Consider the following 11,916-nt stretch of genomic DNA (forward strand, 5'->3'; position numbering starts at 1 on the left):
GCAATCATGTAAAAACGTTATAATATAATATATTTACGACAGTGCAAGTATTCCACAGCGACTCTAGGGGTCGCTGTTTGACAAAAACACAATTTCTACTTAGTGTTGCTTTAAAGAAGAGACTTTAAAGTAGTTTTTTTTATTAAATAACAAAAAAGTTATAGCTGTTTAAGTTTATTGTAATAAAAAAGTACTGCAATAAAACTTTTATAGTTTATTAAAATAATGTATAAATAAATATTTGATTCACCCTAAAAATTATATGAAATAAAAGCCATAGTTCTAAAGAAGTTGTGTTCCAAATTTGAGACTAATATCTTGAGATAAAAAAATGAGATTTTTATGAGCTGCTATACCAACAAAGGCCACTAGGTGACAATCATGCATTCCTAAAGGACACTTGTTACCACTTGACACCACAACACAGATTGATATCCTTTTTTATTTTTTATTATTCAAAACATTGTTTTCAAAAATATATTTAGTTTGGATTATTAGCATTAAAACTGAAGTTTAAGTCACTGTAAGTTTGTTTATTGGTTTTTCAGAACAACGGTCACAACTCCTGGTATAGTTTAGATTTTTTCACTACTTTCTCATCACAAATTGATAAATGTTTGTCACTACATAATATTACCTGCAAAACAGTGGTCAAATATGAAAAGTACACACTTAGCGCTTTCCAACGATATATTGTTTGTCAATATTAGATCAGGGGGGTATTCCAGAAAGCAAGGTTAACTTACCGTCAGATAAACCTTGAACTCTTGGTTGGTTAACCCCAAACTTGCTTACTCTGGGTATGTCGGTTCCAAAACACCTTTGAGGAGTTAGTTTAATCAACCTCCTATTGGTAACCCAGAGTTAATGCGCGCACACGGCGAGTACATAAAGACATTTTCAATGGATCACCGATTTCAGGAGTCACCATGGAAACCCAGGGAGAAAAAAAGCGAGCTACATATTTCGGTGAAACTGAGTTGGAGGTTTTAATGTTTGCTTATGAAGACTATAAGCCCATTATAACAAAAAAAGCAATACTGCTGCATCAGCAAAAGAAAGAGAGTTGGCTTGGCAAAAAATAACGGACTGAGTAAATGCATGAGTTTATAAAATTATAAATGGGCTATTTTTCCCTTTCATTGTGACGCAAAAATTCTTTGGGGCATGTAGTAAAAATAGACAAGTATTTACTTGCTGGCCTCCATACATTTCTTAATATTACAGTAGTAATGCACATAATTGGCTAGTATGTTGGCTTCTTGTTTTATCAGGTGTAATCCTTCTGGAGCCAGAAGAAGTGTGAGCCAAGTCAAAATGAAACACAAAAACATTCTCCAGCAATATAATTTAGTATTTAATGTAGCCTAATTTAGTTTTCTATGTAGCCAATAGAAAGAAGGCTGAGGCCCGTAAAACAGGTGGGGGTCCACCTCCACCTTCCCTCACCCCAGCTGAGGAGCTGGCACTGTCCCTTAATAAAGGGTGACCTGTGGTCGATGGGATTCCAGGGGGCAGTTCGTCAGACTCAGCTACCAAGACAAGTGGCTTAGTAAAATGTAGGTGTACCATATTAATACTTATGATTTATTGATGTTTTCACTGTTTTTGTCAGTGTTTTAATAAAGAAAATCATCAACATTGTCACCATTTTAAATAGGCATTTTGAATGCATTTTACAGTCATTGATTCACTTGTGCAGTATGCATGCTGCTTTGACTGCATATGCTGTGTACTGTAATCGTATTACTAGTACTCTTAGATGTTCCTAATGTCCTTCTTTATTAGTTGTATTTGTTTTAGAATATACATTGAGTATTGAATATGCATGATTATATTATTGGTTTAATTATCTTGCAGTTGCTGATGGCCACATTGTATTATTGGATCCTCCTGCAACACCACACTCTGTCACAGTTGTAAGTGATTAGTGTCTTTAGGTTTCTGTTTGCTAGACCAGGCATTCCTTATTTTCACTGTAGGCTGACGATGAAGAGACCACTTCTGCTGTGACAGAAACAGAAAATGTGGGGAGGCCCATAGAGGTATGATGCATAGAATGCATTCCCCCTTTTTTGCATAAGAGAATAAATAAATTGTCATTGTCATTTTACAGAATATGGCAGGAGATTTTAATACAGATGAGGGTCCATCTACCTCCACACAGAATCTTAGCAGTGTAAGAAATGTTCTGCAGTTCTCCTTCCTCATTTAAATATTTGGCCTGTGTTTGTATTACAGACTTTATCAGTCATGTTTAATTATTCTGTCTTTCTAGTTGCCTGACAAATAGCTGTATAAGGTCCACCTTCAAAAGCAAATCAGAAAAAGTGACATGGAGATGGACCTTATACAGCTTCAAATGGAGGAGAAAAGGCTTAACCTAAAAAAGGCCAGACTTGAATTGCTGGAGCACCAGCTTAAGGTGGGAAACAGTATGTGAACATTAATCTGTCATTTGTTGTTGAATGAAATCTAAAGCAATAAATACAAATGTATTTTGTTACAGGAAATAAAGAAACAATGAGCAACACTTGACTGTTAACTGGTTTTAATTAAAGTGATTTTGGCAAATCATGTCTCATACCACCCTGCCATCTCTTTGGTCTACTGGGTTCACTGGGGGTTCCTCTTGGCCATCTTCAAGAGAAGGGGGCCCTCTCACCTCTCAGTGTGGCAATGTTGTGAAGAACAACACAAGCAGCTGTGATGTCACATGACCTTTCTGGGCTGACCCTGAGCACACAGGCACTGACACCTTGCCTTCAGTATGCCTATGGTCATTTCCACCTTGACCCGTGTTCTGCTGTGGGCCAGGTTGAATTGTGCCTGTGGTCCAGGCTCAGGTTCAGGGTAGAGTGTCATCATATAGGGCAGACAAGGGTACCCTCTGTCCCCCAGCAAGTAACCATTGAAGTGTCATATAAAGGTAGTTAAAGTGTATAATTGCATAAAAAAAAAAAAAAAAACATTGTGTAAGGCAAAACATACCCTGTTGAAATTTGTGGCACAATGATGACTCCCTAAACATTCTGGCATCATGTACAGACCCTGGCCATTTGGCTTCAACATTAGGGGTTGCATCACATATTACCTAGTTAGTGGGGACCAGTAATGAGGGTGATTTAATGGTTTAAACACCCAAACATTTAGCACCCAAAAAATCTATTGATTGACTTCCTATTAACAGTCTCCTTCATTGACTGAAGGAGCTTTAATGGGAATGTGGGTTCCATCAATGCACCCAATCACATTTGGGAACCCTGAAATTGAAAGTTATATAATTAGAAACATTTAAAATTATTGTGACTGTATACAGTATGAATAGATTAAGTAGTGCTATGTAACTAAAATGGTCTTTCATAGAATATCATAGAATGGACAAACCCGCCACTCTGTGGAATTCCTCTTTAATGACCCTCAGTGGTTTATGGCCAGGGAACTGCACAAAAGTGTGTAGGAACCGTTTGAGTGCAATGCATACTGTACGAACAGCCCTACACACAGTTGCCTTTCCCACATGCTCTGCATCGCCTATTGTATACAAAAAACTCCCCGTCGCAAAAAAGTTAAATAAATGGAGTTAAATATTTAACTCCATTATCTTCGTTTAATAAATTAACGATTCTTTTGAAAAACGGTAAATATTCATTTGGATACGAAAACACATCGATACGTGGTCGTATCACCCTCACGGCGGAAAATATTTCGTATTATCTGTGCTTCCACATTCACTGGATCGTCTTCAAAAGGGCACGCCATGCTCCGTCACCTCTCTGAAACAAACTAACCCTGGAACATAACCTGCTACCGAGCAGGTTATCTTCAGAGAGTAAGTTCCTATGGTTACATTTTACCCAGAAAGTTACCTCCGTTTTTGGAACCGAAAGTTGAGGTTATCCACTAACTTACCCTTAAACTTACCCGGGTATGTCACATAACCTGCTTTCTGGAATACCCCCCTGGTTAAGTATAGGATATAATTGTTTTAAACATGCAATGGCAAATGGGCCCACCGGTGGGCCAGTGGTGTGGATGACTAACAGCTGTGCACACTTGCGCCAGCGTTGCTTGTTGCTGCAAACCCGTGTAGAATCACTACTCGCTATTATGCCAGCAAAGTTTCTGTAGTTTCTGTAGACTCGTAACTGCGTGTACTATATACTGGTCTCCTATACGAACAAACGCCAGGCCGAGGTTCTCCCTTTGCACAGCTGACACTCCAAGAGGCTCACTCTTCAGCTCACACCACACTAATGTTCTCCCGTCCAACTGATCCAAATAATCAGTGCCAGTGGGCCGGCCTTCAAGCTACACTTCCCGTCTCAACCACCCTACCCGCTACATATATATATATATATGGTTTCTACAAGCGGAAACCAAGGATAGCGCGGATATTACGTCATTGATAGGCAACAATGATAAGGGATGTGACATTATTGAAATTTCTGGAATTTACAAATCCTTGGGAACTTTTAGGATAATAACTGCATGAAATATATCACACTGTGCAAGTGGTTTTTTAATATTTTATTAAAAAAATCTTACATATTGTATCTATAATGGGACCTGCCACCTGTTCATGTACTATCATGTACTCACAAAAACACACACACACACATACGAGCGGGTGCACATCATTCAAAAACAACAGCTCGTCTACCATGAATGCATATGATTTTGTGAAAGTGCAATGATTGGTTCATTGTTTCTCTTGGACAACATCGATCCAGTGTGTTTCCTTCAGAAAGAAAGAGTGTCTTCAGTGTGTATGCGTCAGTAAAGACAGGTTGTGTGACAGATGGCTGCACATCTGTGTGTGTGTGTGTTTCTGAATGGATGCTTTACATTAGAGCTCAGGGGTTTTGTCACTGTATTGAGCTTTACTGAAGGTAAGCTGATTTAACTGTAACGCAGATCAAGCAAGGAAGGCTTAATGGCCGGATGAAAGGAATCTGAGAGAACTGAAGGCTTTTGCTGAGCATTCACCCGCCCACAGACTCCAAGAAAGCAAGTCATTCAAAGTATCTTCATTTATGTGCTCGTCAAATGAGAGAAACAACTAGATTTGCTTGAGTATTCTCTGCATGTTAAAATCTCAATGAATGTTGAGGGAAAATTACATTGTATCATTCTTCAAACATTATGGAATGTTCCTTGAAACAATGTAACGTTTAAAAATGTTAGGTGAATGTCCAACTAAAGCATTTCATAAAATAAAACGCTCCATGAATAGGGTTGGGAATCATTCGAGTTTTAGCGATTCCAATTCTTATCGATAGTATTGATTCCAAAAAGTAAAAAAAAAAAAAAAAATTAGATATTATTCACATTTATTAAAAGTCTTTTTGCAAAGCATTTCATCGCAGCTGAATACCATGAATAAAAATCTACAGGCTAAAGAACGCTTACAAGTAAACACTCAATAAGACTTAATACAATAAATACAAATAAATACAAGATACACATGTTTTAAGATTTTCAGGTATTCAGGTACAGAAACTGAAATCAAATGTTAAATAACACTGCACCTTATAAATAAAATACACATTACAAATACAAATGTTATTCAGCCAAGAACAGCTTGAATGGTGTAAAAATCACAATAAAATGCAAAGAAAGGAATTGATAATAGGAATTTTAATAAAAAATTTATAACATCCGATTCCTGAACTTATGGATCCGATTCCAGAATTGGAATTGATTTTCGATTCCCAATCCTATCCATGAACGATGTATAAATAATGTTTTTAAAAAAACAGAAAACTTTAAAGAAACATTTTATTTATGTTACTGGAAGAACGTTATTTTTTATGATCTTTTATCATCCATGCTTTTTGTCAAATTCGGTTTTAGTGAGAGGGCAAGCCTGACATTTCAGAGTCTGATATGAATCATACTTAAAACCAATCAGATTGAAAAGTCTGAGTTCAAGTCTAAATGGGTGAAATATATGTGGAATCACGATGATTTAATCAGGTGCGATTGATCTATCAGACAGAAGACTCAGTCCAGCATGAATGAGGTTTCAGTGAGAAATGTGAAGTGGAGGCATGCTGATATAGTTAAAGGTTAGAGGCTTCTAACGTTATTTCTGTGTCTCTGACATCCTTCAACCCTTCATTTAGATGAGATTTAATCTGGCTCTAGATCTGAGACATCTAAAACAGCTTTGGACTTGTGTTCATTTTTGGATAAAGGGATATTTTATTGTTAATTTAAAGTTTAAAAGAGTGAATGAAAGTCCCCGTGATTACATGATAATGTTTTCACACAAACATGCAAATATGTTTTTTTATCATTTGTGTTTAGGAACGACATGAGCCAGTAAATGATTGTTGGGTGACCTATACCTTTAAGACTGCATGTCTTGGTTGATCTTCATGGTTGATTATTATTCATATTCATCCAAACGTCGCTCTCATCAGCGTGGACGGCGTCAGATGTTCACTTAGAGTATATATCACTGCACAGGTATTTCAAACTTTTTACCTCAAGCGATGAACAAAAATGAACTTCACTGTAACCATTGAGAAATAAAAATCCACACTTGACCACAGTGAAGTATTTAACCCTAAGGCATGACCCTTGGCCATCAGAGTGAGTGTCTGTTGGTTCACACACTCGCACACTGAAGAGGAATAAGGCGGCATGGCTCTCAGATCAAACCAGTTCTGCAGCTTTAGCCATTACAGTATTGATCTCTTATACCCTTACCCACTGACTCAAGAGTCTGCTCTCCTGAGAATATACTCTGAGGCTTTAATATCCCTCAGGGTAAGTGAAACACAAGGCAATCTATGGACCATTTTGAACCAAAGAGACCCTGATGCATGCATTGCCATCTGTGTTGTTTCTCTGAATATTGGCTGATCAATTCCAAACGCAAGGGTCAACAAATGTGAAACCAAATTTAGGGTCCTTGTGGACATATTCAGTGACAATACTGCATTAAACATAAAATAGCAATACACTGGCATCAGCATTACTCTTTCATATCACACTGTATTTACTTTGAACATTGTTCAGTGCGAAACATTAATAATAGTGAAAGGCAAGCAGAGAATATGGCCACCACCCAGAGGAGAAATGTGGCTGCTTCTCCTAAGCTCAGGAGACTATAGATGTGATCTCTCATTGTTCTATCAATAGCATTTCAGATGTTTCTTCTCAAATTTGAAATTTCTTAGGAGAAATAAAAATAGACACAAATGAGTCATGAGAAATATTTGAGAGCAAAAGAGTCAAAACTGAGAATGTGGTGGAAGAAACAGCATCTCTTTATTGTGTCTTTCAAGACTCCATTATAGGAATATTTTACTGCTCAGAGGTTGCTCTTTCTCAGCTCATGAGACTTAGTTGAGATTCTCAAATATCCCTCACTTTAGTATCAACAGTGTCTCAGATGTGAACTCATGCTGTCTGAGGTGCAGTTGTGTCTCGATGTCGAAGTGTGGTTCACAAGGCTATGAATCTGACAGGGGTTTCTTTAAACTCAGGATACTAAGTGGTGATACTCTTATACGTCTCATTTAGGTATCAGCTGAGCTTTGTCTTCAGATATCTTCCATTTTATTTTAGGAGAAACATGTTCAATTTTATTTTTTATATTCTTAATATTGTAAATACTGAAACTATCATTTAAATACCACACATTTCATAATATTAAGGGTTACTAGTTTCTTCAAAAACCCAGCATTGTATATGCAGCACATTTTCCAAACACACTAAAAGGATTAGATAAATGTAAGATATAAGAGACAAATAGACTTTATTTTTATCAAAAGTAACAGTAGTGTACCAGTACTTCATTGTTGTTAATATTTTCAATTAGCTTTGAAAATTTTGTCTTGTACAAACCATTTTGCATGCATGTAAATATAGGTCATGATTTTCTCTATTAAATCATTGTGCAGCAAAACACTGCCTACACTAAACAACTTCAAATATGACAGTGCATGTATTGTGTTTGATTGAAATGGTGTGGATAAATGAGATTGAAGCGACCCAGAGTGAAGAAAAAGTGACCTCTCTCACATCTCAAATGTTTCTGCTAGACATGAATGAGGTTGCATTAACATCAAATGGAGAATTTAGCTTGAGCCGCCTTTCTTTCTGCTAAGACAAAAAAACATTTTGAATTCAAAGTTTTAGAAGAGATCTCTCATCATCATCATCATCATCATCATCATCACACACTATGCTCAGATTTTTCTCCTTACCTAGAGAGAGACACTGGATCGCTCACATTTGTCTGCTCTAAAGTTTTAGAAGAGATTATAGTATGTGTGAGAAGAAATTGTTGAATAAAGTCAGCTATTTTGTTTTTTTGGCGCACAAAAAGTATTCTCGTTGCTTCATAAAATCAAGGTTAAACTACTGTAGTCACATGGACTATTTTAACGATGTCTTTCCTACCTTTCTGGGCCTTCTAAGTGTTAATTAAATAGCTGTCAGTGGAGCCCATCTGAGCCATGGGATTTCATCAAAAATATCTTAATTTGTGTTCCGAAGATGAACGAAGGTCTTGCGGGGTTGGAACAACATGAGGGAGAGTAATTACTGACAGAATTTTCATTCTGGGTGAACTAACCCTTTAAGACGTTTGCGAGTTATTCAGAAACGCGGAAGTGCACTTCACAGTTTTGTAGATAATGGCGCAGGCGAATTCAGGATACCAAAAGAGGAAAGAAAAGCACGAAAAAGAGGAGAGAGCAAGACGGGAAGACAGCTATAACCCAGTTTTTAATAAATAAAAAAATTCCAGTTTTGTGCTATGATTCTGAAGGTAGTCTGCATTAAGCTGAATGAATCATTAAAGTCGGTTAATTCCAATGAATAGGAGAAACCCATTGATAAAACCAGTCTGAATGATTCATTCATGATTAGAACTGATTTGGTTCTCGAGTTCATTTCACTGATCCTGTCGAGCTCATTTCTTTCTGGAGCTGCTGTTGTTACATGTGGCAGAAAGAGAAGATAATTGGAGTTTGGGGCCCGGATTACAAATTAGCCAGTGTGCCCAGAAACCCTAGCGGCGCCCCTGGTTCTGTTAAAAGGGCAGCCGCATTTATTGGCTTTTTTTATTATTATTATTATTTTTTTATCATTGCTTAATGTTTGAAAATGTTTTGCATTTAAATATGTAGAAATAAAAGTCTCACATGTACATAAAAACAGAAGAAGAGTGAGTGCGAAGAATGACCACCATGGGGCATTGATTGAAGCGGTTGAATTGACCCTTATACTGACCTCTATCACAATACGAGAGAGAGAGAGAGAGAGAGAGAGAGAGAGAGAGAGAGAGAGAGAGAGAGAGAGAGAGAGAGAGAGAGAGAGAGAGAGAGAGAGAGAGAGAGAGAGAGAGAGAGAGAGAGAGAGAGAGAGAGAGAGAGAGAGAGAGAGAGAGAGAGAGAGAGAGAGAGACTGTAAGTGGAGCCTGGAGGAAGAGACAAATAAAATAGTGAAGGCGTAGGATTCTTCTGTACTAAAGAAGGATGACTCAAAGAATAGTTACGACCAGTTTGGGTGATGAGGTGCAGTGATGGAAGATACGCTTCCCCTAAAAATCATCAATAAGTTAAGTGCATAGTGTGCACACCCTTCAATTCACATTTATTTGTATAACGCTTTTCACAAAGCTTCAAAGCAGCTTTACAGAAAATGCACAAAGAGTGCAAAATGCAAAAGAGTCCACATTACAATTTAGAGTGATCTATTATAATTAGTAACTGGCTAAGTTATGCATTTCAGAAATCTGAGATTTCAGAGGTGAGGAATGCATTAACTAACTTGTCTGCCTCAGAAACAGATAGCATGTTCCGGAGCTTAGCAATGTTTCTGAGGTGGAACCAGGCTGTTTTTTTTTTTTACATATGAAATATGATTTGAAGTTGTTGTCTAATATAACTCCCAGGTCTTTAACTGTAGAGGATGAAGTTACAGTACATCCTTCCAAATGTGTCTGAGTTCAGATTGAACTAATCATCAAGCACTGTAAAAATAGTACACACCTGTTTTACTGTGACCAAATTGATGTGATGTGGTCAAAGTGAGTTGACAATGAGGAAAGTTTGCTTTCCTAGACAAAGCTTTGTCAAACTAGACAAAGTTTGGTGTCAATATGCCAAAGCATTGCAGAGAAACAGCCTCAGAGTAATGTTGGCATCATGCCTCATATTTGTTGCTGCAGTATACGAAACCGGTTTTGTCTATCGACACGAAGTCCATAACTTTTTGATGGCACAGTCTGAAGATGATATGATTCGATTTTAGTGAAAATCGGTTAGTGAAAAACGGTCTAGGAGGAGTTCGGAAATGTAGGTTTTCAAAATGCCGGAAAGGAAGTTTGGCTGACTATGGCAAAATTGGTATTTATGTTCTCGGCATGAACCAAGGAATCTATTATTAGTAATTTATTAATAATTTATTAAAAAGTTGTTAGCATTTTTGGAAATTTTATTATAACTTTTGACCACAAGGTGGCACTACAAGGTGGCACTGCCCCGAAACATTTTGAGTACTGTGTTCAGAAGTTATAAACAAAAATAGCCATTTTTCATATCTCCTGTCCACTAGGTGGCACTTCACTGAGACTATGCAGGTAGCCTCAGGTCATGTATGCACACCACCAGTTTTGGTCAGAATATGTTAAAAGTGTTGCTTGAGATATAACTTCGTGTTCATTTTGGCTGGCATTTTTTTTATTTGTTCACTATTAATAAGTTATTTGAGAATGGATCGACTTGAATTCCATAACTTTTGGTCGGCATAGTCTGAAGATGATCCGTTTCCATTTTTGTGAAAATCGGAGCAAGGGCCTAGGAGGAGTTCGAAAACGTGTTTTTTTTTTGTTTTTTGTGGAAAATTCTAAATGGCGGGAAAATTTTCATGCCGGAAAATGATTGGCTTGAGCCAAGGAATCAGAGGGGGAAAAAAATCGTTTCTAGCCCTTACCATTCAAGTTATTAGCATAAACGGGAGTGCAACTTTGAAAAGTTGGTGGCGCTAGAGGGATTGAGTTAGAGACTCCAAATTTTGCTCTGAGCTCTGTTGACAGCTCAGACTGTCCTCTATCTGTGTGCCAAATTTCAGAACCTTCCTGTTAGCGGTTCTATGGGCTGCCATAGACTTCCTGAGCGGAAGAAGAAGAAACGGAACACTAACAAGAACGCCAACGGATGCATTCAGTGCTTGGCTCCTAATTACTCAAGACTTTAGTCATACCACCAACCTTTCTACCAACCCATGTTATATATATTTATTCTGTTAGATAGCAAGACTACATAAACTGTATGCATTTATATAGCCAAAAGTAAAAACACTCAAAGTGCAATATAAAAGCTTCCTATTTGGGCTCAAATCAAGATGGCTGCAGGTGGGAGAGGGGCTGTCACAGTGCTCCTAGTCTATTGTTTGCTCACAAAGATTTCAAAGCCTATTCATGTTGATCCAGTTCGGATGGTTGGTAACATCTTTCCTCTGCTTCATTTAAATGATAACCCGTCAAAATATGAAGATCTGGGATACAAACAGACAAACAATGATTTGGCAAAAGCAAGCACCGGCTATGGAACCTACACTGGCTGTGACTCTGGTCTACCCACTACTTTACAATAAGTTTACCAAGAAGACTAAATCAACAATACCAACTCAATCGTCGCTGACAACTGGACTTATTATCGCCATATGTTTGATGTTATCCGGAGACATCCACCCGTGCCCAGGCCCGCACCACTTCAAGACGCCAGGAGAGGCTAACCCACGCGCAGAGGACAAACACGCCACTCATACCTTACAGGTACGTTCAGGTACATCTCCGTGTTCCTCTGCACAATATCTTGATCCTCTCCTTCCTCTTTTCCCGTCGTCAACTGTGGCTGAGCTGTCTGTCCGGGGAGGCGAGGGCGATGGTGT

The 11,916-nt window shown here is 37.9% G+C and overlaps 1 long non-coding RNA gene across 1 annotated transcript; it reads left to right on the forward strand.

The window, feature by feature from the left end:
• The first annotated feature begins 875 nt into the window (after positions 1-875).
• LOC311066519 lies at positions 876-2,277 on the forward strand. Its single transcript, XR_014603098.1, has 3 exons — positions 876-1,559; positions 1,861-2,045; positions 2,117-2,277. It is a non-coding gene; the product is annotated as an uncharacterized lncRNA (long non-coding RNA).
• Positions 2,278-11,916: the final 9,639 nt, after the last annotated feature.

This window comes from Abramis brama (assembly GCF_963993115.1).
Source record: "Abramis brama genome assembly, chromosome: 16".
In the NCBI taxonomy this organism is placed as follows: Eukaryota; Metazoa; Chordata; class Actinopteri; order Cypriniformes; family Leuciscidae; genus Abramis; species Abramis brama.